Source organism: Equus quagga, chromosome 14 (assembly GCF_021613505.1).
Source record: "Equus quagga isolate Etosha38 chromosome 14, UCLA_HA_Equagga_1.0, whole genome shotgun sequence".
Classification (NCBI taxonomy): domain Eukaryota; kingdom Metazoa; phylum Chordata; class Mammalia; order Perissodactyla; family Equidae; genus Equus; species Equus quagga.
Window position 1 is genome coordinate 78,811,450 of NC_060280.1, and position 25,951 is coordinate 78,837,400.

The 25,951-nt window shown below is 44.3% G+C and overlaps 1 long non-coding RNA gene across 8 annotated transcripts in view; it reads left to right on the forward strand.

Annotated features, from left to right (window-relative positions):
* LOC124225209 (uncharacterized) overlaps positions 1-25,951 on the forward strand; it is a 103,806-nt gene that overhangs the window by 25,749 nt on the left and 52,106 nt on the right. For 4 of the 8 annotated variants that reach the window (XR_006885034.1, XR_006885038.1, XR_006885040.1 and 1 more), the window contains exons 1-2: positions 13,753-14,096; positions 15,643-16,430. The exons of 1 other annotated variant lie outside the window; for it this stretch is intronic. This is a non-coding gene — a long non-coding RNA (uncharacterized LOC124225209). Of the gene's footprint in view, positions 1-13,752; positions 14,097-15,642; positions 16,431-25,951 lie in introns of those variants that run through there. 3 more of the 8 variants (XR_006885039.1, XR_006885036.1, XR_006885037.1) reach the window with 3 other exon arrangements.

Below are 25,951 nucleotides of genomic sequence, written 5' to 3' on the forward strand. Positions count from 1 at the left end.
GCTTTTTGTAATGATCACTGCATGTGGCTGCTATGGACACTTTAGTCACTTTATAGGACATGGGGAACCCCAGAACAGTTGGCTGCAAGGTCTAATAGCACATTCCTGTTGCAGTTTTTCTGTTAAGTGAGTAGGCCCCCAGTGCTAGGCTCAGGGGCTTGCAATTGCTGTAGGCCTATGGCCTACAAGGCTGTTGTCAGCTCTCTCAGGGTTTTAGCTGAGTGCGGCTGGCCCCAGGCGTGGGAGCACCCAATTGTTTCAGGCTTTGGAAGGTGGGCTGATTCCCTATGTGCCTGTCTGAGAAGCACAAGTCTGCTGTAGCTGACAAGACCCACCACCCACAGGACCACACACCCCTTCAACACAGTCCTGCCCCTTGCACCCACCCCGACTCACTGAAGTGGACCTAGTTGCCCCACTGCAAAGGCTGCACACACTCCACCACCACAGGACTGCCCCCTACGTGTGCCCTGCCCAGCAGAGGCAGACCTACTCACCTGGTTGCAGAGGTTTCAGGCACTCCACCTATGCAGGCCCGCAAGTTGCCCAAGGGCTTGCTGTTGGGTGGGGCCAGTCCCTAGGGCAGGCTGCCTTGACTGAGATGGATTAAATCAGTACTCTAGTGGGTGGGGCAGACCTTCAGGGTAACAGGTCAGAGGAAGAACTACAATGGCATCTGCCATCATCTGTGTCAGCTGGCCTGTAGTAGGTCACCATAATGGCTGATGCCAATGTCTCAGTGCCTGAAGACATCTCACCTCTCACCAAGATGCACCCAGAGCCTATCAGGTGAGTCTCTTTTCACCAAAGGACTGTGCACCTTTCTCTTTGGTGATTTTAGGTTGTTGCTTTCTCTAACAGATGAATTTGTGTGTGGGCCCTTTAAGAACAGGCTTTTTTCCCGCCTTATGTCTGATAGCTTTTCTGGGGGTATTCCCCCTTGTAGTTAATAGTCAGCAAAGCCAGGTATTATGACAGTTTTCTTGGTTGTGCTGAATCCAAAAGCTGCTTATTGTGGTAATGCTCCCCTGCTCAGATCCCCCACCCCTCCAGGGAAGGCTTCATATCTTAGGATTGCTCCCAGTCTGCTGTGAAGCTCTGTGGCTCAAAGGTGGCTTTTTCCTCTACAGAAAGGAATTTCTGCCTGTTTCACCTCAGTCAGCACTGTCCCTTGTTGTGGGGGTTCTTTTTATCCAGTTTTCAGTTCTCTCTTAGAGGCAATTGTTCCAAGAGTAGTTGTAAACTATTGTGTCCATGGGAGGAGGTGAGTTCAGAGTCTGCCTATGCTGTCATCTTGATATGGTCTTGAGGTTTTTACATTTTTTTAAAGCATTGTAAAAAAACCTAAATCCGCCCCCATCAAAAAGCAAAAAACAATCTGTGACAAAGATGTAAGTGCCCTGCAGAGCCTGAAATATTTACTACCTGGCCCTTTACAGAAGAAGTTTGCCTATCTCTGGCCTAGTTAGACGTAAATAAATATGATGTTACAACTGTTGAAGAGATAATGAGGTCTGTAAAATTTCTACACTTGGCCACTCCTTACAGGCAAGGGAATATTTGCTTTGGGTGTTGTTCTTTTTCGAGTGGGATGCACTATCACTTTTTAAACTTCTTTGTGTCAGGTGCTGTTGGGTGGGTTACATTTGCACCAATGCATTAAGGTTCTGAATAGGGTAGGGATCAAATGGGCTGCCCATTGAGGGGGTACTTAAAATTATTTCAGTTCCTCCTTTGTTTAGCTGAGGAAGAGAGAGCAAATCAGACCTTGGACGTTCAGAGGAAAAATTAAGTTATTCTCTACTTAAGGCACTTAATAGGCATGCATCATAATGAGGTAAGGGTGTAACAACAGTTTTTGAAAAACGGCTTTGCAAATGCTGTCTTACCTCTTGGTATACAAACCTGGCCAATTGGGAGAGGGGGAGAGAAGGAGAGAGGAGAGGGATGCAAAGAAAGTGGATCAGTTTGAGAGAAAGGATCGGGTCCCAGGGCTTTCTTGGAAAGGGAGGGCCCAACCCCCAACTAGACCAGTCACCTAAACTCAAGACAATGGCTGAGGCTTGTGGGCCTGGGCTGGTTTTTCTGTGCTACACGCCCCCTCACCCAGCACTCCTGCCCAGGGATTGCAAATTGGGGAGCAATGGCTGAGGATGGAGTGTGAATAAAGATCTGTAACATTGGTGCCCATGCAGGGTTCTCCAGATAATGCTGATTGGGAAACCCATTTTGACTCCAGGGACAGGCACTGACTGTGGATCTGTGTAGGGTGAACCATTTAGTTGATGACATGCTAACTTTGGATCGAGTGAAGTGTGGAATTCCTGGCAAACTCATGGACAGAATAACCTTAAGAGAGAGACCCTAGGCTTTCTGCTGATATGTCATTGGGCTTGAATAATTTCCTAAAGAACCTAACTCAATATATTTGCTTTTTGCCCTGAGTTTGTATAGATTGGTTGCACACATTAATTCACTTACTCCTGTACAAATGTGGAAATGGAGGCTTAGAGAAGTGAAGTAACTGGCCTGAGTCACATACTGAGTAGGGGAATCACAACCCAAACCCAGTCCTGTGTGATTCCAAAGCTACTCTCTTTCCATGTAACCCTACAGCCTCTGGCAGAGTCATGGATTATTAGGGAGGTCCAACAGATTATGAACCATTTTCAAATGAGCAAACTGGGACTCAAAGAAGTGAAGAAACTTGTTCAAGTTTGCTCACCTATTTACTAGAATTTCTATAGACTTGCTTCTGGAATAGGGAGATCTGAGTTGCCATGAACTTTTAAGAACTTATCAAAGAAATTGAGAATGTCAAACGGGGTGTGTTGAAACCCATAAGAACAAAAGAGCATTGAGGGAAAAGGAAGCTTTGCAGAATGAGCATATTTCACTTTTGTTAATGACCTGCCAGTTGATGCCTTCTTTGAAAGAGCTTTCAGACGACAGGAAGGTATGAGCTGCTTTAGGCAGTTTGACTCCAGAGAGTATCTATTTGTTTATTTATTAGTGCTTTAAACGTTAACTTGGCTAGCCTAAAGCAATCATCCCAAAGTTTGGAGTTCATGGACGTAGGCCAGGTACAGGAAAAGGTCTCTCTACCCAACTGAGTGCCCCAAGAGAGCCTGAGTCTAGGTTGATGCTCAGCTATTGGGGGCACCTGGGACCTGGCTACCCTGCTATCTTAAATGGCTCAGCTACTAATGGCAGTGGAAGAGATGCCCAAGAAGGAGCTTGAAGTTATCCAAGTCTTCAAGTTCCTGTCCCAGCGCTCCATCTCAGAAGCTGCCACTGCCCAGGAGAAGAGTCCAAAGCTCAAGGTCTTCTCTGCGAATACACTGAGTTTTCAGAGCACTGTGGGTATAGCCCAGGCATTCTCACCTGAATAGCTCCCTGACGCATGTCACAGAGAATCCCTATTATACTTCAGTTTCTGAAGATGGTACGATCCAGTGTCTGATCAGCAGATGGGACGTGCCTAGAGAAGTTGTGAAATGTTCTTTGAGATGGTTAAGTGCAGACTCTAATCACTTCTCTGGGGTAAATTGAGGAGCCCTAGGGGTTGGGAAAGGACGGGCTGACTTCTTTAATCTCTTGTCTTTGAGATTTCACAGTTTTGCCTTTAAGAGCTAAGTGAGATGAAGAGTCATGTAAATGTGTCAGGAATTGAATTACTAGGGGCAGCCAGCCCAGATGGCGCAGTCAGGCTGGGATCTGATCCGCATATGATTCACACAGTTGATTCTGTTTCCAGCTTAGTCAGTATAAACCTGAGTAAGATGTACAGAGTGGACACTCTACCTTTTCTTCTAGCTTGGTGCATATCTGTAGTTAGAAAAGAGGAACAGCACAAGCCTAGCCTATTCATTCACGAAGTGATGGTTATTTCTCTGCAGGTCCCTTGGTAAAATACTCAAGGAAGGTTAGAGCTTTGAAGAGGCCTTAAAGAATTTCTAGTTCCATGCCCTTTTTCTCAGGGGAAAAGAAGCTCAGAGAGGAGATGTGAGTGATTAACTTGGGGCCCACACAGAATGATCAGGGCAAGTTTGAATGGGACCCTTGGTCTTCAGATTCTCGGCCATTAGATTTATAACCTGCTGTACTGTCTCCTACTGCCTCTCTACAACAGGGATATCACATTAAAACCCACAGTTCATAGCAAAAGGAGGGAGGAGCCTCATTCATTCAAAAAATTGTATTGAGCTGCCATTGCGTGTAACAAAAAACAAGGCTGATAAGGTCCCACCTTCATGGTGCTTATAGAACCAGATATTTTAGAGAACATATGTGGACTGAGTTCTCTTGCTCTTTCGTTTTCTTCAGTTGGTGAGAAACAGATACACAGAAAAGGAGTTTTGAGGGAGGTGAAAGAGAGGGAGGGAAGTGGAGGAGAGAGAATGAGGTGTATAAGAAGGAGAGAGGGAGAGAATATCTCCCAAAGGATGCTCTCAGAGAGGGAAATATTTGGCTGCTGCTGCTGCTGCTTCTTTTTAAAAATTAATTGTGGTTAGCTGAACTGTATGAAACTCCTTTAACTCTCTCAAATGCAGACTTTTCTACTTTCCGGTACACTTGAGTTGCTATGGTGAGAGAGTGGCCTGGGACAAGTCAAATGCAAAACATTGGAAACAACACACCAATGCAGTGCAACATATTGAAGAGTTAATTAGAAGGAACTGCTGTGTGTTTCCCATTCCTTGCAACAGATTCGATTGCTTTATGATTTGTCACCTGTTTTTCTAAGAAAAGCGTTAGCCCTCCTTCTCAGCTCCCCTTTTTTGAATGTGTTAAGGATGGCTGGGAACACAGAAGATAGGGAAAGTAAACAAATGTGTAAGCGCCCTGCTGTTCCTTCAGAAAACTTTCATAAACACACCCTATGGCCCTACTGTATCTGTCCTCTCCTGTCATTCTCCTTGTTTCCACCACTAATCTATTGCTGTTCACATTAGGGATTATTAGAACTAATTTGTGAAAGGTTGCTCTGGAGTTCACAACAGAACAATCCACTCTGTTTACATGGCACTTCAGAGTTCACAAAGCACCTTCACCTTTCATTTCATCCCATCCTCCCCACAACCTTGAGCAGTAGAAATAGCCAGGGTTACCCTATTTCGTAGTACAGGAATGGGAATGGAGGCCAAGGGAGAGGTTAATTGTTTGCCCATGGCCACTCACATAGCAGTAGGTTCAAGCTCGTCTTCTGGCTTCAAGCCCGTGGCTCAGTAGTTCTCTTCACAGTTCTGCTGTGTTGTCAGTGATTTGTGAACTTAGAAGGCACAGGGCAATGAACATCTGACTATGAATTGGAAAAGAGAAGAAAGCCAGTTCTCACTCATCTCAGTCTTCTCAACTGTAAAGTAAGAAGGTTGGAAAGAGAGTTTACCTCTCAGGTCTTAACCGTTCTAACATTCCCAGCTGAGTGGTCTCACCATGAGAAAACATTGACTGAGTCTGGGTCCCTGAGAGGCAATTGAAGATACTCCTATAACATTAAATATTTTATTTTATATAGTAATGGGTTTATTCAAAGAGTTATCATTTATTCCTGGGCGTACATGATGATTCTTAACATTAGTGTTGCTGCTGACAGTTATCCAGAAGTGTCCTCTTAAAGTGGGGAGAACTCCACTTTAATGGAGTCGCTCGAGATTCAGGTGCTTGGTTAACTTTTCAGATCTAAAATTTGATTTCAGTGGTTTACCCAGAGGAGTTCAAACAGGATGATGAGGATCAGTCGGAATTTAACCAGACCAATAGTAACAATAGCCGACAATAACCAACAATAAAAATTGCTAGCATTTATTGGGCACAAATAGAGAGCATTTTTTTCTGGATTATTCTATTTTAATCTCCCCAACAACCCATGAGGTAGGTACTATTGTTATTCTCTTAGTGAGGAACTGAGACCAAGAGATGCTAAATGATTTGCTCAATGTCTTCTAGGTGGTAAAGGCTGGACCCAGGTTTCCAACCCAGGCACCTGTGTGTAAAAAGCTGGCTCTTTACTGACGGAATCCACTAATTTACTGTTGGTGAGGTTCTGGTTGGAGAGCTGAGTGAAGGCATTCATCTTCATAAGACCCTCCCCTGAGGACACCAAGGGACAGTTAAGATTTTGCTTGGCGATCTTGGAATTAGACCAAAGATTCCTGGCTGTCTTTGAGGGTTGCATCAACCCTACAGGACCAATGATCTAGACACAGCCCGGGCAGCGGTGGAGACACCCTGAGAGTCTCATTGCTTGGCTTCAGCTTCCTGACTCCTGCAGACCCCGCCCTCTGTTACCTCAGAGTCATTGCAGTCCAGCTGAGTAGGTTACCATAAATCACGTTCCAATGTGTTTTCCTGCGGAGACATCCGGGGGTGCTCTGACGGGACTTGAGGGAGACGCTGGTGACCTTAATTGAATTTGTAAGGCATCCTGTTCGCCTTCATGGAAAATGGGGAGAAGCCCTACTCCCATCAACAGCACATTTACGACCATCCCCTGAGTGGTTTATTTCTGCAGATGGAGAAGCTCAGTCATTTTATTTTCTGATTATTTTCAATTTACTGACCAAGTTCTGGGACCGGACCCAGTTTGAGGTTTGTAACCTCTTGTGTGTTATTATAGAGAGAGATGGGGCACAATTAATGAATTCTCACTTTTGCCTCTGATTCAGACTCGGGTTTTTAAGTGGCACAGTTAGGAGTTGTATATTTAAGCGTGTCGGTGCATGTAGATCTGTGCATCGGCGCCCATGACACATTTATTCAGGAATATGCATCTTTCATCTAATATACTTTATCGCTGGAGGGCCTCGCAGTCTGACCCCCTCTTTTCATACAGCTTGTGTGCTACGCTGTGACAGACTCATCTCTACCCTTTCCCTTTTTTTGCTTTTGACACAGTTCTCTCACATCAAGTATTTTTGTAACAGGAATTAGATACAACGTGATTTATCTATCTAGTAATTAATTTAATTTAACTCCACTTATACAGCACACACTGCTGTGCTGGACACTCCTCCAAGCACGTTACAAATATTGACTGATGCAATCTGATTTATAGCTCTTTGAGGTGGGTCCTATCAGTATCCTCCTTTTACAGACCAGGAAACTGAGGCAAGTTTCCTTATCTGCCGGGGGACTGGGTTTGTATGGGGGGAGGTGGGGTGCAAACCTGCTGCTTTGATTGGGAGGTTTGTGTTTTGTTTTCCATACAAAAGAATGAGAAAAACCTGTGATGTGACAGCGCTGGGAGTCACTGAGAAAGAATGGCCATTCCTCTTGCACAGAGAAGCCAGAATCATCAAAGCTTGGATTTACTTAATGATGTATTGGTTTTATGGGTAAACGCTTACAGCTATTAAAAACACTTTTATCATTAAAATTCCTACAAGAAGCATAACTTTGTTGTTGTGATACTTAAACTCTCTGGCTTCTAACTTCTCCTTCCTTGGAAACAATTATGTGCATAATGTGATTTCTACTAAGCTGTGGTTTCTTTGGAATGCAAATATCATGTTCAAGCACCGCAGACTGTCCTTCCTAAGGCTCTTGGCCTCCTTGCCTTTGCACACAAGGTGGCTGTTGCCCAGAATATCCAGAATACTTGGTCTCACTCCTCTAGGAGGCAAGGCTCTGAGGAAGGATGGTTAACAGCAGGTGAGCTGTCCCCTGACTCACCAGGCTTCTGCTTGGGTGATGGAATCAGTTACATGTGCGGTCATCCAGGAGCAGCTCATGTATGAGCTGTGGCTTTCACCAGGATGGAAGTGTAGATGGGTTGAGAGGTAAGTAGATTGAAGCTACACTTTGGAGGTAAAATAGACAGGAGCTGGTGACTGACTGATCGTGGGGGATAAGAAAGGAATCTGCAGGGCTGGCCCCATGGTCAAGCGGTTAAATTTGCGAGCTCTGCCTCGGCCGTCCAGGGTTTCGGCAGTTCATATCCTGGGCGAAGACATGGTACCACTCATTAGGCCACGCTGAGGCAGTGTCCCACATGCCACAACTAGAAGGACCCACAACTAAAATATACAACTATGTACTGGGGAGATTTGGGGCAAAAATAAAGCATGAAAAAAAAAGAGATTGGCAACAGTCGTTAGCTCAGGTGCCAATCTGAAAAAAAAAAAGAAAAAGAAAGGAATCTCCTATAGAATTGGAGTTGTCTGGATGTTTGTCTCTCACCTCCTTGGGTTGAGGGGCATCTGTCTTCCTAGTGCTACCCCAGTGCTTGGAATATAGTGAGCAATGGATGAATATTTATTGAACATGTGAATGAAGGAGTGATGAGTGAAGAAGATGCAACCCAACAAAGCTCTGTGATTTGCCCAAGGTCACGTAACCATTTTATGGGAGAACTACCCTGGGAATCTAGGTTACCTGAGTGTGACAGAACCTTTGCTTTATGTCCTTTTTGTGGTCTCTCTTGTCTCCCCTTCAGATTTTTAGCTCTTTGAAGGCATGGACGATGTAAAAATCAGTGTATATGAAGTTGTTATTTGGCGGTGGAAGACTGAATCAAAGACACATGTCTGTGTGCACGATTGTGCACATTTGTCAGACACAATGTGCTATACTTTTGGGGATAAGGGAGGAGGTAGTTGTGGAAAGGCTGGAAATTAACAGATACTCTAGGATTCCCAGGTCCTTCCACTGTCAAAAAATGTCAGCTTTACTTTTCTATTATCCTCATATCTGCCCTTTCTTCTCCATTCTCTTCTAGCAATGGTCCTACCTACCCCTTCCCTGGAATAATGCAAAAGCCTCCTATTTTGTCTTGTTATTTATGTGCTATTTGCCTCCTGACATAGAGTCACCTTAGCTTTCCCACTTATTAGCAGGGTGACTTTGGTCAAGGTAGTTATTTTTTTCAGAGCCTGATTTACTCATTTGTCAAAAGTAGATAATGACCAGTGGTTAAGTTTGCACACTCCACTTGGGCGGCCCAGGGTTTCGCTGGTTTGGATCCTGGGCGTGGACATGGCACCGCTCGTCAGGTCATGTTGAGGTGGCATCCCACATAGCACAACCAGAGGCACTCTCAACTAGAATATACAACTATGTACTGGGGGGGCTTTGGGGGGAGAAGAAGAAGAAGAAAAAAGATTGGCAACAGTTAGCACAGGTGCCGATCTTAAAAAAAAAAAAAGTAGATAATGACCAAAAATACCCTACTAATACTGTGAAAAATATCTGTGTGAACCAGGCCAGACCACAAAGACTGGGCCAGGCTGGAGGACTGGAGAGACCAACCAGCCAGACTTGGCTAACGCAACTTCCTCCTTGGTTCTCTGTTGCCTTGGCTAGCACGCAATGTGAGGAGATGGAGATGTATGGTGGGGCAGGTAGCGGAGTCTCCCTGGTACACTCTCAGACTCCAGTGATTTGGGTAGCTTCTGGAGGTTTCCATGAAGCAGCTGAGGACAAGGCCTACTTCAGGATGAAACTGCCGTGTAGAATCTAAAGGGTTTTCTTGTTATTAAGGCTATTACTACTTCTAGTGCCAGGATCTGTACTATGCCAGATATTTTTGCATACTTCATTATATTTGATCAACATGACAAAGATGGAAAGTAGGTATAATTATCCTCATTTTACAGAGTGGTACTGACAGAAAGGTTAAGTAACTTGTCCAAGGCCCCCAAATCAGGGTTATTTCATTCCCAAGTGTATTAATTTCAAGTTACAGTTATTATTAAACTTTCATACTCCTCAAGGCAGGATCTGTGTCACGTAACTATTTATCCCTGTACTGCCTTGCATGTGAGGTTCTTAGTACAGATTTTTTGGTGAAATGAATGGGTAGATAACAACCTGTTTTATAGGTTATAGTTGAAAATTGAGGGACTCTGTGAGACTCTTGGAAAGTAATTAAGATCTTTGAGAAGACGAAGGTAGAGACCTGCTTGGCGGGCTAGTCCTGAATTGAACTTCAAAGTTGGGATGCAGAGGTAAGGAGGATGTTTGGGAATATTCAGTAATTTATACTTACATAAGAAACTTTATAAAGAGAATGAGTACAGAATGATCTTTATCTGAGAGGTAATATGACGACCAGGAAAAACAGCATAAGTCAAAAGCCAAAAAGAAGTCAGGATGATACTAAACCAGTGTTTCCCAAAGGGTGTTCCAGGGAACCATATACCTAAGAAACACTATCTTGCATGATACTTGTCCAAAAGAAGATCGTAAAATTAAATGCATATGGAAACACCATATAGTAATACTCTCATGGTGTATATTAGCACATTAAAAGCTGAGAGTTCCTATAAATGAAAAAAACTAACAATAACAAAGCTCTTTTTTACGTTACCAGCATTCCCAAACGTATTTAACACATATCCTCTCCCACTATCCCTCCACACTTCACCGTCCATTTTCTTACCAAAGAACTAATGGTTATCAGAGCCCACTGAGAAACACTAAGAAGGAAATTGAGTAGTAATTTGAAAAAAATTCCTTTTTTCTTCTTTTCATGCCTTCTCATCCAGTATTCAAATAATTTTGTATTTTTTTCATGGAGGTTAGTCTATTTCATTTACTCACTCAATAAATGTTTACCAAATAACTGTAAAGCATAAGACATGGTGGTACACACTCTAAATTAGTAAATCTTTGATTTCTCTGGTCCTCATGAGGAAGGGAAAGAAAGGGATGGGGAGAGATGCACAGGAATATTGAGAACCATGTTAGTCAGGACGGTCCCATCTTCTCCAGCCCTCGGAAGTTAATAATACCCAAATAACAATAGTCTAAGTCTGTATTCTACTATCAAGGATTTCAATGTTTTATTAGGTTTTCTTCCTCAAGTAATTTTTGAGAAACCTTAAGGAAACTTTTCCTCAAATCCTCCCAGTCTAGCCAGGCACTTCTATAATCCCTGGCTCTGGAACAATGCTCCACTCCTACTGGTCCCTCCTTGCTATCTTGTTGCTTCTCCAAGCTGTCATCTTTCCATTTCTTCCCAAGGACAAATAAAAATGTTTAGATATAAGACAATTAAATCTAGATTTAGGGAAAAAAATGCTGCAGGTCAAGAATTCTGCTAATTATACTCAATTTATATGTCCAAATAGAATATTTAACATCTCAGTCTGAAGCATTTGCATATAGATATATAGATATGTAATGAGGGGAGTGGTTGGTGCCTTAGCATTTGCATTATTAATAGGTTCATCAAAATATTACTTTCAAAATTAAAGGACAATCTGCACCCTAAAACCCTAAAACACAGAAGTTGATTGCAAGCCTCCAAATGACAGTTTTGCATCTTGAGGAAATTTAAGATCTTGTTTCCACCAGGTATAGACGGGGCAATGTAAATATTTTGGATCAAAGAGAATTTCTATACAAGTGATGCGGTTCCTGAGTTTTGCTTACATATTCAGAAACAATAATGATCAATTTGGCCAAGCTGGAGTCAAATAGATACTGAAAGAGCAGTCAAAGAGACCCTTGGTAGAGAAACTGTGGGATAATCTGATGATTGAGTCTCCCTCTCTTGAAGGAGCTATGAAGAAGAAAAGAGATTGTGGATAATTTTATATTTTTATATGTGTATATATGTATTTGCCCATACGTCAGATGACTAGTGAGTTCCTGTGGGTGAAGAGGAAGGTCAGAGATGCCAGCTACTGGTCAGGTTCAGCCTGCATTCCTCTCTAAACCGTGCCGTGTATTTATCATGTCGCTTTCAGCTAAGGTCTTTCTCTGGAGCAGCTTCTCATTTCCAGGGTCAATTGCTCATAAAGCTATGGGCTGCTTGAAGAAAGCACAAATAATGTAGAGAGTAAACTAAAATTAGAGCAAATGAGATGGCCTTTGCCAATGGCGGCTCCCTCTCCTTCCTGTTTTTTTCTGGCTGCCCTTTATTTAGTATGCTTTGTGCGTGCACCAGCCGCTGCGTTAAGCACTCTACCAGGGTTACCTATCTTGTTTAATCCCCATGACGTGGACACTGTGCCTGTTCCTTTCTCTGAGTTGGTTGGCAGAAGCAAATGTGTATCAGCTATCTCAATGCATCCACGTCTGTTGCCAAACGAGTGAGAGGCTTTGGTGTTTGACAAATATGAGGACAAGTGACTATTTCCGCTATTGCTTGGAGAAGACTCAGCTAACCCCCGTCACTCTGTTCCATATTCTGCTTTATTTTTCTTCTGAGCCTATTATTTATTGGTTTATCTATTTGCTTATTGTTGGTCTCCCACCTCTAGAATGAAGCTCCATTGGATTGGGACTGTATCTGTTTTGTTAGAATGAGGCCTGGAACATAGTAGGTGGTCAATAAATATTTACTACTGAATGAAAAAGGAGAAATGAGCTTTCATGGGTGTGGGTCCAATGACCTTTGGTCTGTTTTAAGAACTTTTTGATAAAGAGTGATAGACACTGGTACAGGTAAGGGGCAAGTTGCACAGTCTAAGGGAGCAGGTATAGGTGTCAATTGGAAGCTCATAGAACATGGAGTGGTGATGAGGAAATGCCAACAAAAAGAATGAAAAAGGAAAAGATGGGAAGGGATTCATTCACAGTTACTCCATTTATCAACATGTGTTGGGTGTTTTCTCTGTCCCGGTACCTAACAGAGGACACCTGCTTGGCTATAAAGTGATAAAATGTAAAGAGGGAGCAAAGGGAGGCCAGGAGCTGAAGAAATTTAGAGGAAGAAAGAGGCCCAAAGAAGGCTCTCTGTGAGATATGTGTTAGGGCCTGGCCTCCTCTCGGAGGCATCTGTGGGAGTGATTTGTGGTATGTGTTAGGGAAAAGGATTACAAGAAGTTTCACACTAGCGAGACCTGCAGAGAATTTGACTCCGTTGCCAAGTTTTCAGAGTCAAAGAGGGCAAAGCTAATGTTTTCTACTGATGCAGCTCTTCAAATGTCATCCAGAAAAGGAGAGCAGCTTCCATAAAGAAAAAGAGAACAAACTAACAATTATGTAAAAACTAGCTCCCTGAGGGTGAATTTCTTGAAAGTGGCAAGGTTTAGAAAACCTGAGAGAACAAAGAAACAAAACAAATTATCTCGGGTTTGGGGGCTGTGGATGGTGGAGTTGGGTTCTGTGTACAACAGAACACAACAGTTGAACCGGACTCTTTGTCAGTGAATCACTGTGTTCCCTGTCAGAGATGAATTTGTCAGAGAGCCATTCAAAGGGTTCAGAATCCTAAGGGTCCCAGGAAGCCTGTGCCCACCCCTCCTTCTTTGTCTCAAAGCCCCTCTTCCACTGTTGACTTGGGGGCTGCACTCCCGTGTCTGTGACAGGGTGTGGCTGGCTCCGGAGGCTGGAATCAGAGGAGACATTCCTGACTCCCACACACACACTGTTGCTTGCCCTTCTTTCGGTGTCGGAACTCTGGGGGACCGAATCCCAGGCTGGCATTTCTGGCCTTTCTCGAAACTCTCTGTCTGTTCTAACAAATAATATCCCTGTTATGTAAGTGATATAAGTCAAGCCAGGAACATGCCGCCCAGGGAAGAAGTACAATTTTTGTTTTGATTTCTTCTTTTCTTTTGGCAAAAAGTTGTTGTTCCCATCCCTGCTAGGGCAGAAATCAAGTCCAACTTGGTGTATGTGGAGGGGACCGTTCTGCTTGACTGCACTTTAGCCTGGTGCCTGGTCCAGATGCCCCGCTCGTTATAGAGAAGCCGCCGTGGGAAAGCACAGTGTAGCTGGGCCTGGGCTTGCACAGATGTGGTGCTCTGGCCCCAACCTGGGCTCCCACCGAGCTTCAGCTGGGGCCAGGTCTCCTTAGCTGCCTGGATTGCAGACTGATAAGACCTCGCTGGCTCACACAGTGCACAGGGCCCTGTCTGAGTTAGGGGCGGGTCTGAATTGAGGGAATACTATTTGCCTAGTAGAAGTTATATGTGTCATTAAAGAGATTGTGAAATTTGTATCATCTGTGGGATTATCATTCTCCCAGCTACCCAGGCTGGAAAAATTAGAATCACTTTTAAATTTTTTCCTTCCCTTTATGCCCTAGATAGAAGCAGTCACCAAGTCCAGCATTGAAAACCATCCCTCTCAGTGACTGCCTTCCTTTTGGGCCCTGCCGTCTCCATGGCATGGGTCATCATCGGGGAGGCAGCCGGAGGGAGGTGAGCACGGACTCTGAAGAAGGATGCTCTGGGTGTGCATTCTGGCTCTGTCACGTGACTTGGACAAGCTAACCTTTCTGTCCCTCAAGTTATTCTTATAAAACTATTGATATTACGTCTTACTTTGCAGGGCTATTATGAGAATTAAATGAAATAATATTTATAAAAATGCAGGTGACTAAACAGTGTGGTCCCAATTGATTTTATTTGATGTGATGATCAGTAGAAAAAAGTCTATAAGGATGTGTACCAAAATGTTAACGATGTTTTTATATTGAGGTGAGATTTATGGGCTTGTTTTTTTTTTTTAACTTGTATCTCCCCAATGATTTTATCAAAATGTCTAGGTGTTATTCTGACAGAAATAGAAAGTCCACTTTTCCCCAAGAATGGCATTCATATATTCATAGGCTTTCTCTATTTATGATTTTCAATAAAGTTTATGGACAAAACATTTTTCAAGAATATTGTTGAGAATAAGCTGAAGGTGATATCTCAGTTGTTATTCTGAAAACCCTTTGTCCATTTTGACCTTTGCGCCCCACTGACGACATCTACCACATCCAGAGGTGGTTCAGACGGCAACTGACTCAGTAGGGTGGACGTGCAGGGTGCTTCAGGAGGATGGTGAGGGAACACTTAAAGACGCTTGGGTGCGTGTGGTGGGCATGGGGACGTGCTGTCAAAGTCGAGGGTGGATTTGTTGCTCTAGGTGCTTGGAGTGTTGTCAGTAAACCGCCTCTAGCAGTCAGCTCCTTAGGGAGCTGCCTTGCCCAAGGTCAGCCATTTTGGGGGTGGCCCACTTCCAATGACTGATCCAGGCAGAGTATAAAAGCCCAGCGATTTCGGCCAATGCAGGATACCTCTGAGGGGCTATTTGCTCTGACTGTGGGATCGGCCAGGCCTGCTGGACCTGTATCGCAGCCTGTCTTCTCCCAGTGGCCACTCCTGCTTCCTTCCTCCCCCTTCCAGAGGTGTAGGTCCCAGGGGCTTTCCCTCTTTAACATCCTGAAGCCTAAATGCCTTCTCAGAGTCTAGTTGTTGGAGAGCTCAAACTACAACAATTGGATCTAGCTATGCTTTCTTTTGGAGCAGGGGTCAGTAAACTTTTCTGTAAAGGGCCAGACAGTAAATATTGTAGGCCCTACAGTCCAACTCTGCCTTTATAGCATGAAAGCAGCCGTGGATAATATGTGGAGGAGTGAGCATGGCTATGTTCCAATAAAGCTTTATTTACCAAAATAAACACTCAGCTGGATTTGGCCTTTGGGTATAGTTTGCTAAAGAATTACTGATTACTGACAATTACTAATTAATTTGAGAGAACTGGAGAATTCCAGATTAATTTCTTCGTGCCTGAGATTGCATAAATTACAAAGCAGCTCATTATTATTCTCATGAATGCTGGATAAAGCCAGTAAGACATACTCCTACCAGAGCTAGTAGCGCACAGATTCACGATCTAATGCTAGAAGGTGTCTTCTGCCCTGGGCAGAGTTTTTCCCTTTAGCCTGGTTCCTCAGCACCTTTGGCATCCCTGTCCCAGGATCCATGGAGATGGAGAAAGAGGACTCCCCAAGGGAAGAATGAAGGAGGGAAGTGGCCAAGGCCCCTGCCAGGACCTTTGCGTGTGTTATTTCACTCCAGCCTCACCACCTGTGTCACCCCCGTATTACAGAGGAAGAAATGGTCTCAGAGAAGGTAAGGAACATGGTTTTCAGAACTTGTAAACAGTGGAGCTGATTTCAAACCCAGGCGTGTCTGACTTGAAAGCTGTTGCCCTTTCTGCTACCCCAGGCTGACCTGTCGGGCTTGGCCTCGCTTTGGAGACACTTCCTCTTTAAACCCTGATCATTTCTTCCCGAGAGGGCTTGGCACAAGGAGTTGGATCCTGGACCAACTCCACGGCTGTGTTCCTGGGGTTTGTTGCAGACTGAGTTTCCACGTTCTTGCCATTACCCAGCTCTGGGCTGTGGTATCAGATGAGCCGCGGCTTTTGGCTCCCTGAGCCTGGCCAAATGGCGCTGGCTGTGGTGCAGTCTACTTTCTGTCCTTGCAGGTATGAGTGTGGTGGGAGCTCAGCACCAAACCCTATCACCTTCCTTCTGTCAGGCAGCTGTCATCGCCCCCACAGGCCTTTTCTTCACAGCTTGTTGTCAGGAGGCTGGCCAACATCTTGGGAAGGTGAGAGAGGAAATTGGGAGGCTGGGGCTGGAGGGAATCCTGCCACCAGCGTTCTCTCTTCCCCTAGGTCTGATGGAAATAACACTGCTCCGGCACCCGGAGACCTGGCTGTGGCCCAGCCTCAGCTGCATGTCAGCGGCATGGCCCTGGGTGAGTCCCGTAATGTCTGTGAGAAGGAGAAATGTGCTAGCTTGCCTACCTGCTGCACAGGACAGTTGTAAGGATCAGCTGGAATGACATGTGAAAGAAAGCAGCTGGAGGAGGAGCCGGGCGTAGTCCAGTGGTTCTCACGTGTCAGCACACATCAGAACCACCTGGATGGCGGTTAAAGCAAGATTCCTGGGGCCACCCTCAGAGTTTCTAATTCAGTAGATCTGGAGTGGGACCTGGGAATTTGCATTTCTAACAAGGTCCTTACTCATCCTTCCAGGCCCTTTTCAAGTTTCTTTGCTATAAAGCCTCCTTTAAGTTCTATAGTTCCAGCTGATCTCTCTCTTCTGAACCTCTAAACTGGGCTATCCCGTAGTTAGTGCTCTGTGTGACGGCACCCAGGAAGACACAGCCTGAGGCTTCTCTTGGGCAGGAGGCTGGAGCCACATCCTGGCTCAGGGCAGAGTGCTGGCATTGTTCACATAGGTGTAGATGGGAAGATGGTGGCATTCATAACAGATACCTGTTATCCTTGGCCTAGAGACTCTACTGTATTTTCTGTGCACTGGGCTTCTCTTTACAATTAAATGATACGCTTCTTGATGATAGCTGCAATGTCTTTTACTGCTGTGTCCTCTATGATGCTCGGTCTTGAGCAAATCACCCTGAGCACAAGGCTGCATCCTATTCATTTTGAGGTCTTAGGACCAGCACAATGGTACCAGGTGACGACAGCAGCTGCAAATATTCTTTACTCAATCAAGTAATAATTTTCAAACTCTGGAAGAATATTTCCTCAAGTTTTTGTTCTGGTTGCAATTTAACAACTACACACGTGATGCGCTTTTAAATTTAATCTGCATCATTCACACTTTCCCACCACTTTCTTAAGTCTAGACAATCAACAAACCAATAAACCTGGTCTTGATTTTGCAGTGTTTGCCAATTTTCGTGGTGAAAATACTCCCACCCTGGTCAGTTTCCAGCTGCCCAAGTGATGCTGCTGAATAATGAGTTGGGAGGAGACAGGCACCCCGTATAGTGTTTCTACCAGGCGGACACAGTAGATGGAAATAACCTCAAAGCACAAATAACTTACACTTATCAGGAAGTGATGGGTTTTGAGTATTTACTAGTTTAAAAAAAAATAATTGATTTGATTGTTAGCTGCATAATTTAATCGTTAATAATGCCTGTGTTTAACACCTGGTTTGCACAATTCCTGAAAATTTAACAACTGGCTCTCATGAGTTCTCTCCAGCATAGCACTGGATGAATCGGTATGGATTTGTATAAATAGGACTCTTGGAGTTACAACTAATAAAAGGTTAACCTAAATTACCTAAGGCAAAAGAGAGTATTTTGCCTTACAGCATTCAAAACATACAGAAGTGCAGGTAGCCTTCAGGCCGGGTGTCGTTGGGACCTATTCTCTCTCTCTCAGCTTTTCTGTCCTCTGTGTGGTGTTAAGATGCCTGCTCATAGCTCAGGCTCATCCTCTAAGGTTTTCAGTCTGGCAGGGAAGGAGCAAGTGCTTGGTCTCATCAGCTCTGATTGTGTTCCGCGTTCGTCCCTGACCCAGGCACATGGCCAGGGAAGTGAGGCTATGGACTGGATTGCGTCCCTCCCCAATTTATATGATGAAGGCTTAACCTCCAGTGTGATGCTATTTGGAGATGGGACCTTTTGGGGGTAGTTAGGGTTAGACAAGGTCATGAGGGTGGTGCCCTCACGATGAGATTAGTGCCCTTATACGAGAGACCAGAGAGCTTCCTCTTTCTCTCTGCCATGTGAGGACACAGTGAGAAGGCAGCCTTCTGCCAGCCAGGAAGAGAGGCCTTACTGGGAACCAAAGTGGCCAGCTTGGACTTCCCAGCCTCCAGAACTGTGAGAAATAAATTCCTCTTGCTTAAGCCACTGTCTATGGTATTTTGTTATAGACCTGCAAGCTGACAAAACACTCCCCTTGGCCAGGGTCACCCTGGCAGCTGGGGTGGAATCAGTTTCACCCAAGCACGGGGGCTGAGAGTGGAGAGGCAGCGATTTCTCAGAGGAAATTCCAGGTACAGTTACTAGAAGGGTGATTGGAAGCAGACAGCAAAGCTAATATCCATAGTAAGATCTCTCTCTCTCGGGACAGAAGGAATAGTTTCCTGGCTCAGAAGGTTCGGGTATCAGGGCAGCCTTTCTGGGAATGTGATCAGATCACTCCTTTTGTGTATAAGGGGGAAAAACAGGAGAGGGGAGAATGGAAGCCTTAGGGATGGCGTAGTCCAAGTAGCTCCCTGATTTGGGGGCTTGCCCTCCTGCCAGGGGAGCATGGCAAGATGTTTCTGGCACAAAGGACTTCTGAGAATTTTGTTCCCTGAGGGTTCATTTTAGCAGTTGGGTGAGAAGCTTGTGTCCAGGAATGAGAGCTCTAAGAAGGAATACCTGCTGGGGAATATCTTGCTGATACTAGGGTACCTTACTGGGCTTCAGTGTGAATTCGGGACTGACAAGACTCCTTAAGACTCATCACCACTAGGCCAAGTGAGGGCCCTTACATTTGGTAGATGAAGAGTTATGCAGGTGTCCAGAAAAATGGGTGCAAACTGGAGGGTCACAGCCAATATCTCTACCGGGAAATTTTGAAACAAAAGGAGCTGGGATTACAGAGGTCAGATGTGGATGTAGCATCTTATATAAACTTCTAAGGTCATGAAAGGGAGAGAAACTTTGAATAGAACCAGATGCTGGTTTATCTGTTCCAGAATAATGACTGGTTCCTCAGGGTCAGTCAGGGCCACGGGTACAGGAGAGAATGCCAGGCTTCCTGGCCAGCAGCAATTCCAGAATTCTCCCTATCCCAGAGGTCAACAAGACATTGACTTGGTGTTAGCTCTGCACTCTGGTGTCCTTTTGCAGTAGATTGGGGCTGGAAAGAACCTGTCCTATGCATGTAGTATTTACAATATGGTGAGAATCTCCTATATATTCTGGGCATTGTGCCAGATGTTGTCACATACACCATCTCATTTGATCCCCTCAACTACTCTCTATTGTAGTCAATTTTCCTCATTTACAGAAGAGAAAACAGACTCAGAGGCCACAGTTACACAGCTAGTAAGTGGCATGACTGGACTCCAACCCAGATCTCTCCGACCTCAATGGCCACGTTGGTTTCCTCCATATGCATATGAGCTGCAAGCACGGCAGCCGTTGGCTGAGCTGTGTTCATACGTGCAATCATCACTTTAACTATTCTCAAGGGGAGGGTTGTGTCTTGTTCACAGCCACACCCCCAGTGGCTAGTGGTGAAAGTTGAAAAAATACGGAATTACATATACTTTTCTTAATAACCTTCAGAGTAGAAATTTTTAAAATTTCTACTTTAGAAAAGAAGAAACTGAACCTCAGAGATTTTAAGTACTTTTTCTAAACTCTCACAGATTGTTATGCAAATTCAGGTGTAGAGATCTTTACGTTATTTGGTATGTGTCCTCCATTGACTGTCCCTGTGCTGCTTAGTTCATCTCCTTGCTGGGTGGAGAGTGAGCTGAACGTGGAGGGGGCGGGGCTGGAAGTGGTGGTGAGATTTGCGTCTGTCTGGGGTTGAGAGAGAAGCCAAGAGGTAGACAGTAAGCTGGATCCAGGCCCTATGCCTCTTCAATTAGAGTTCTGCTTTATTTATTGCGATTTCTTCTTAAGATTTAATTTTTTTTCTCCCCAAAGGGGAGTTCCTTTTTGCCCTCAGGAACAGATTTCATATACAGAAAATATTATTCAGAAGTTTCTTTGGTTTTTAAAAATTAACACAATTTATTAAAGTTATATATTCAAAAACTGAGTTTTACCTTAAAGTTCAATTTACAAATCTTATTCTATTTATAAGTTTAGCAAATGTTGTCAATCACTTTTAAGGAGGCCTTTGATTAATAATTGAACCCATTTACAGACTTTAATGTGTCTAAGCTTTTTAAACTGCATTCATAAATTGAATATTTTATTATCATTTTGAAGTCCTTCAATATCTTAACAAAATAAGCCTTCTCAACTTCTTGAATAACTCTTATAAATTTAATAAAATAAACATGTATACGGTGATCCTTAAGTACTCTTAACTGTTCCAAAACTGTGTATAAACTATGAAAGATTAAACTTAAATATACAAGTCTGAATCAATTAACTACACATTTCAAATGAGAATTTTCAATGCAGGTATATTTTATAATATGGCAAATTCTCTTGATTATTACGAATACTTATACTACTAAATCGGCACAGATTTCTTCTTAATGCATAAATATTAATATTATAAGTTTGGTCCTCTTAAATATTTCTCTTCTTCATTCTAAATCTTCTCAGAGTTAAAAGATACTTACTGACTGAGGAAATAATAATGCCATCCCAAGCAATTTTGGGAGAATTCAGAGCGGTCAGCCTGGATTCTTGCCAGCCCTGTTTGTGGTCCACACCGGGAGCTTCATGATGTCCGAGCAGTTGGCCTTGTACACAGGATTGTACAAACTGGTGTGGCTGCACAGCGGCTTCTTGCCACTGGTATCTGCCCTGTTTGTTGGGACCTGCACTGTACAGGGTGTTAAGAATTTAGGGTATCACCCCTGCTTACATTCATTTTATTCCACTAAGCCCCATCCCAGGCTAGTCATGGAAGCCTACAACCAACTCAGGCTGCTACATGACTTGGCTTGATTTTGCTTTGCTTTGTCTAGGATATATTAATTTCTTTTCCATTCAGCTCCAATGACCGTTGACATTAATGGAATTATATCTCCTTTCCATATTCTTCCTGACCAGTAGGACCACACAACTCATAGTTATTAAAATAATATCCGATTACATCCTACAAATCTCACAGCTTCTAAGGCAAAACACCTGACAATTTTACAAAGGGTTCTATTGTTTAAAAAGATGTTTTAAAACGTAATGCTGATGGAATCTTCAAGGTTTAGAAGAAAGAACAAATATTTTGGGAGCACCTGCTAGGAGCCAAGTACTTTATGTACACTATTTCATTTTGTTCTCCAACACCCCTTCAAAGTATTTATTTTTATCCCCATATTCAAATGAGGAAGCTAATGTTCATGGCTTTTTTAGTTTCTCAAGGGCACATGACAAATAAATGGTGGAGCTAGGACTAGCCTTTAGGATTGTTTGTACAATTCATGACCCTTCCTCTATGCTGGTTCTCATGGCTTTGAAGATTTTCTTACCAGGTTCTCTGAACAATGGGCCAGTCTCCTTACTTCTTCACTCTGACAACCAAAACTTTCTAGCACAAGCCTGGTCTTTTCAGACAACCACAAAGCTCAAAAGCAATATCTGGTCCCCTTCCCCTGTAGCCCTCAAGCCACCAAAAAGACCTGGTTGAGATTGCCAAAGATTTTCATGACAGCAGCACATGGAGCACAAGTCCGAAGAGAGCGGTGTCAGCCGGGCCTTGGGACAGTATACTGGGGTCCTGAGGGCATTGCGTAGGTCAGCCCCGACCCTCGCTGAAGTCCTAACACTCCTTCAGGCCCATCCCAGAGGCCTTTGGGTCTTCTTTCCTCTCTGGGAGCAGTATCTTTTCTAGACGTGAGCACTGTCTTTTCTGTTCGCCCAGGTGAGAACTGCTCCCTCTGCGAGCCCCGGTGTGGCTCCTGACACACACCTTCCTTGGGACGAGTGGGAACTGGGGGCCACAGGCTCTAACGCCTGAGCCAGGTTCTTCTGCAGTGTGTAGGCCAGCTGGTGACTTCTTTTCAGTCCCCGTAAGTGGCTGCCCAAGAAGAAAGAATGAAAGTACTTGACCCTGGAAGCAGGATGCATTCATAGAAATTCATTGTCGCCTGTGCTGAGGGTAGGGCCCAGCTGGGTGGGCAGGCCTCCAGCAGAGCTCTGAGCAGACGGCTGCCTTTGGGGGACACCTGATGTGGAAACCCAGTGTCAGCCCACAGTAGCCTGGAGACACAACAAAAAGATCTTGGGACTGGGGACAAGAGTCCTTGATTCTTGTCTTGGCTTTATCATTGACCAGCTGTGTGATTTGGGCTGAACTATGAATTAAGGTATGCCCCCCGACCATTACTTAGAATTTTCATTTTAGTGTATTAAAAATACTCCTTTAGACTTATTTATTTATTTATTTTTGAGGAAGATCAGCCCTGAGCTAACATCTGCTGCCAATCTTCCTCTTTTTGCTGAGGAAGACTGGCCCTGGGCTAACGTTTGTGCCCATCTTCCTCTACATTATATGTGGGACACCTGCCACAGCGTGGGTTGATAAGCACTGCATAGGTCTGTGCCTGGGATCCAAACCAGCGAACCCCGGGCTGCCAAAGCAAAGTGTGCAAACTTAACCACTACGCCACTGGGCTGGCCCCCTGGTATTTTTTTTTTTGGTGAGAAAGATTGGCCCTGAGCTAACAGCTATTGCCGATCTTCCTCTTTTTGCTTGAGGAAGACTGTTGCTGTGGTAACATCTGTGCCAATCTTTCTCTGTTTTGTATGTGGGATGCCACCACAGCATGGCTTGATGAGCAAAGTGTAGGTCCACACCTGGGATCTGAACCTGTGAACCCCAGGCCACCGAGGTGTAGCATGCAAACTTAACCACTATGCCACTGGCCCGGCCCTCTAGACTTATTTAGACATAGGTTTTTAAAACAAATTGTGGATCGCTCCTATATTTACATAAAAAAGGAAAATATGAGTGAAATAAACTGATTAAGGTATTCCTGAAACGTCTTCACTTTTCTGAACTGATTTTGGCTTAGGCATTAAAAACCACATTTTTCTGCATAATTGCTCTGGTTGCTAGGTAAGGTTGTGATAGGCGTGTTGATAGTACGGTGGCAAGGGAGGTACCCAGAAACCCAGAAATGCCCAAATCCTGCCTCACTCGTCACATTCCCAGCAAGCTGTCTAAGATTCTTAAGGCACTACACACGCAAGGAGCAATAGTTGGATAGGCATATAAGCATGACTGGGCTGTCGGCACTGATAACTCGCATCAAACAGAACTCTGATCAAAGGTCCTTAGAGCACATGTCGTGGGAGGCCTAAATGAAGACTTCTCTTCACCCTTAAATCTCCATTTGGGACCACCCTGGTCAGGTGGGGATTAATGGGGGATCCTGGGGGCATCTAAAAGGTGGAACTATCCTTTTCCTATCAGGAGATTCTTCCTGAAATCCTTCTAATTTTCTGGTTTTTCATCAAAGGGTTAGTTCAGAGCACCACAGATAGCCACAGGCTGTGGGACCAGATCCATTCTCTGGATTGGCATGGCTGCCAATTGTTGGGCCAGGGACAACAGCTTGAGTCTCAATTATGAGACTGGGTCAGACAGCCAAAAGGAGATGCCTGAAAGGGAGTCAGTGATTCAGTGGAGCTCCATTGTTTTCTGGAAGAGGAAGGCTGTTCAGCATTAACAGCCACATTCACCCTGCACAAAAGAACATTTGGTGAGATGATTCAGCTCCCTCCTCCCAGCCACGCCTTCCCTATCGCTTCACAGGATGCTGAACAGACAGAAGGTATTTGAACCTGCTGGCTTGGGCCCAGTTTCTCATCCCACCCTAGATAACCAGCACTCTCTTTCCTTTGAACTATGGGGACCAGGCAGAGAAGAGGGAATTTGTAGTTATTAGTGATGGGAAATGATCCTTCCGCCAAATCAAGAAAAGAATCAAACTTCATATTCCTCAGTGGCCTTGAGGAACCTTGGCTAAAGTTTCTTGCTAAGTTCCCAGGAATAGCTGAGAAACTGCTTAAGACAAGCTTAGGCTGATCCTAGCCATCTGTACTAATCCAAGCAAGTGAAATGGACTGGGACACTCTGTGAGGCCAAAGAGATATGAGTATGGATATGGTTCAAAGTGGTTACGTCCATGGGTTTGGAGCCACAGCCAGAGACCTGATTTTGACTCCTGGCCCTGCTACTTACTCTGTGAGATAGGATCTTAGCTCTCTCTGAACCTCAGTTCCCATCTCTAGTAGTGGATGATAACAATGCGCTGTGTGCATTGAAGCCCTTAGCCCAGTGCCTGGCGCCGCCTAAGCAGTCAATAAATGGTCACTGTTGTTATTGCCTCGGGAGGGAAAGAAGGCAGATGACTCAGCACAGAACTAGCCATTCAGCATAAAAATTCCTCCTATATTCCATTCCCTTTCCCCCCACAGCACATTTTACTAATGTCTATAAAATCTTGTCACAATGCGGAATCTGCTTAAAATGATATAATGAGGAAGCTGCTAAGGGGATGTGGTAAGGTGTGGTGCACATGTGAATATGTGGTACCAGGTCAGGGAGTGAGAATGAGTTAACTAATTCTTTGGTAATTAGATTGTTGTGACAGTCTCACCAGCAGGTGAAATTTATCATTGTGATGGTCTAGTTTTCTTCTATTTTCTGGATAAAGATGTAATCTTTGGTTTTTAAAGCTCACAGCATCTTCCTAGCTCTAATTAAAAGCAACAACTATAGAAAGGATAAGTTTCTAGAAATACCGGCAGGAAGTGAATGCTGGTTTCTGTGTAAGAGCCCATCTGTAAAGGGGAATATTCTGGGACTTTATTAAATTCTTGTCATTGGGATGCTGGCATTAAATTTATGGGGGGCTGCAAGCTGCTTTAAGGGGAAGGAATACAGTGAGAAAATACCAAATAGCCAGTCTTTCCTGGGTAAACAGAGTCCACTTCTGAGGAATAGTTCAGCCAAGTGAGGGAATCTGGAATCCACGTTATGGCCATTCATTACAGTTGAATTCCAATTTATTCCAGAAGTGGCCCAGGCTAGGTGAGAGATTTGAAACTTATTTGAAAGCTCCCACTTCTATTTCTCAGTGCAAGAGCCAGACAAAAGATTTGAAAAGATCTAAAGACGAGTGAGACTCCAGGAAGGACTGGATGTTCTTTATCAGAAAATCATAGTGGGTCAGCTCTGGGAGGAACCTCAGAAACGAGCGAGTATCCTGATCCGAAGCATTCATTTTACAGATGAGAAAAACTAATATCCACACAAGTGGAGTGTTTAAGATCATTGGAGACTAGAGCCCAGATTTCCTGATTGCTGGTCCATTGCTCTTGTCACCGGATAGCATCCCCACCTATTTGTGGGTTACCTGCTGGGTATGAGGGTATGAAGGGTAAAAGACACCCTGATTTACAACGTGGAGCTTACTGTGTAGTTAGACAAACAGGCTGTACACATGGAGTGATAATCGTATTTGAGGCACGTATGCGAGGCACCATCCATGTGATGGGAATTGAGGCAGACGAAGGAGAGATCATCTCATTCTTGCCGGGCCAGGGAAGCTGTGAGAGAAGGTGGGACTTCAGGAGGGCCAGGAAGGAGGCGTGATTTGGATGGCAGGAGAGGAAGACCATTCCAGGTGAAATAAAGGCGTGTGCAAAAGAGCAAAGTTGGCACAGGAAGAGGAAGATTTGTGAGTCAGCAACAATTTGGCAGAAGTGGTAAGTTTCCTGGGATCACAGAATGTTAGAATCGGGAGATATTTTAGAGGTCTTCAGGC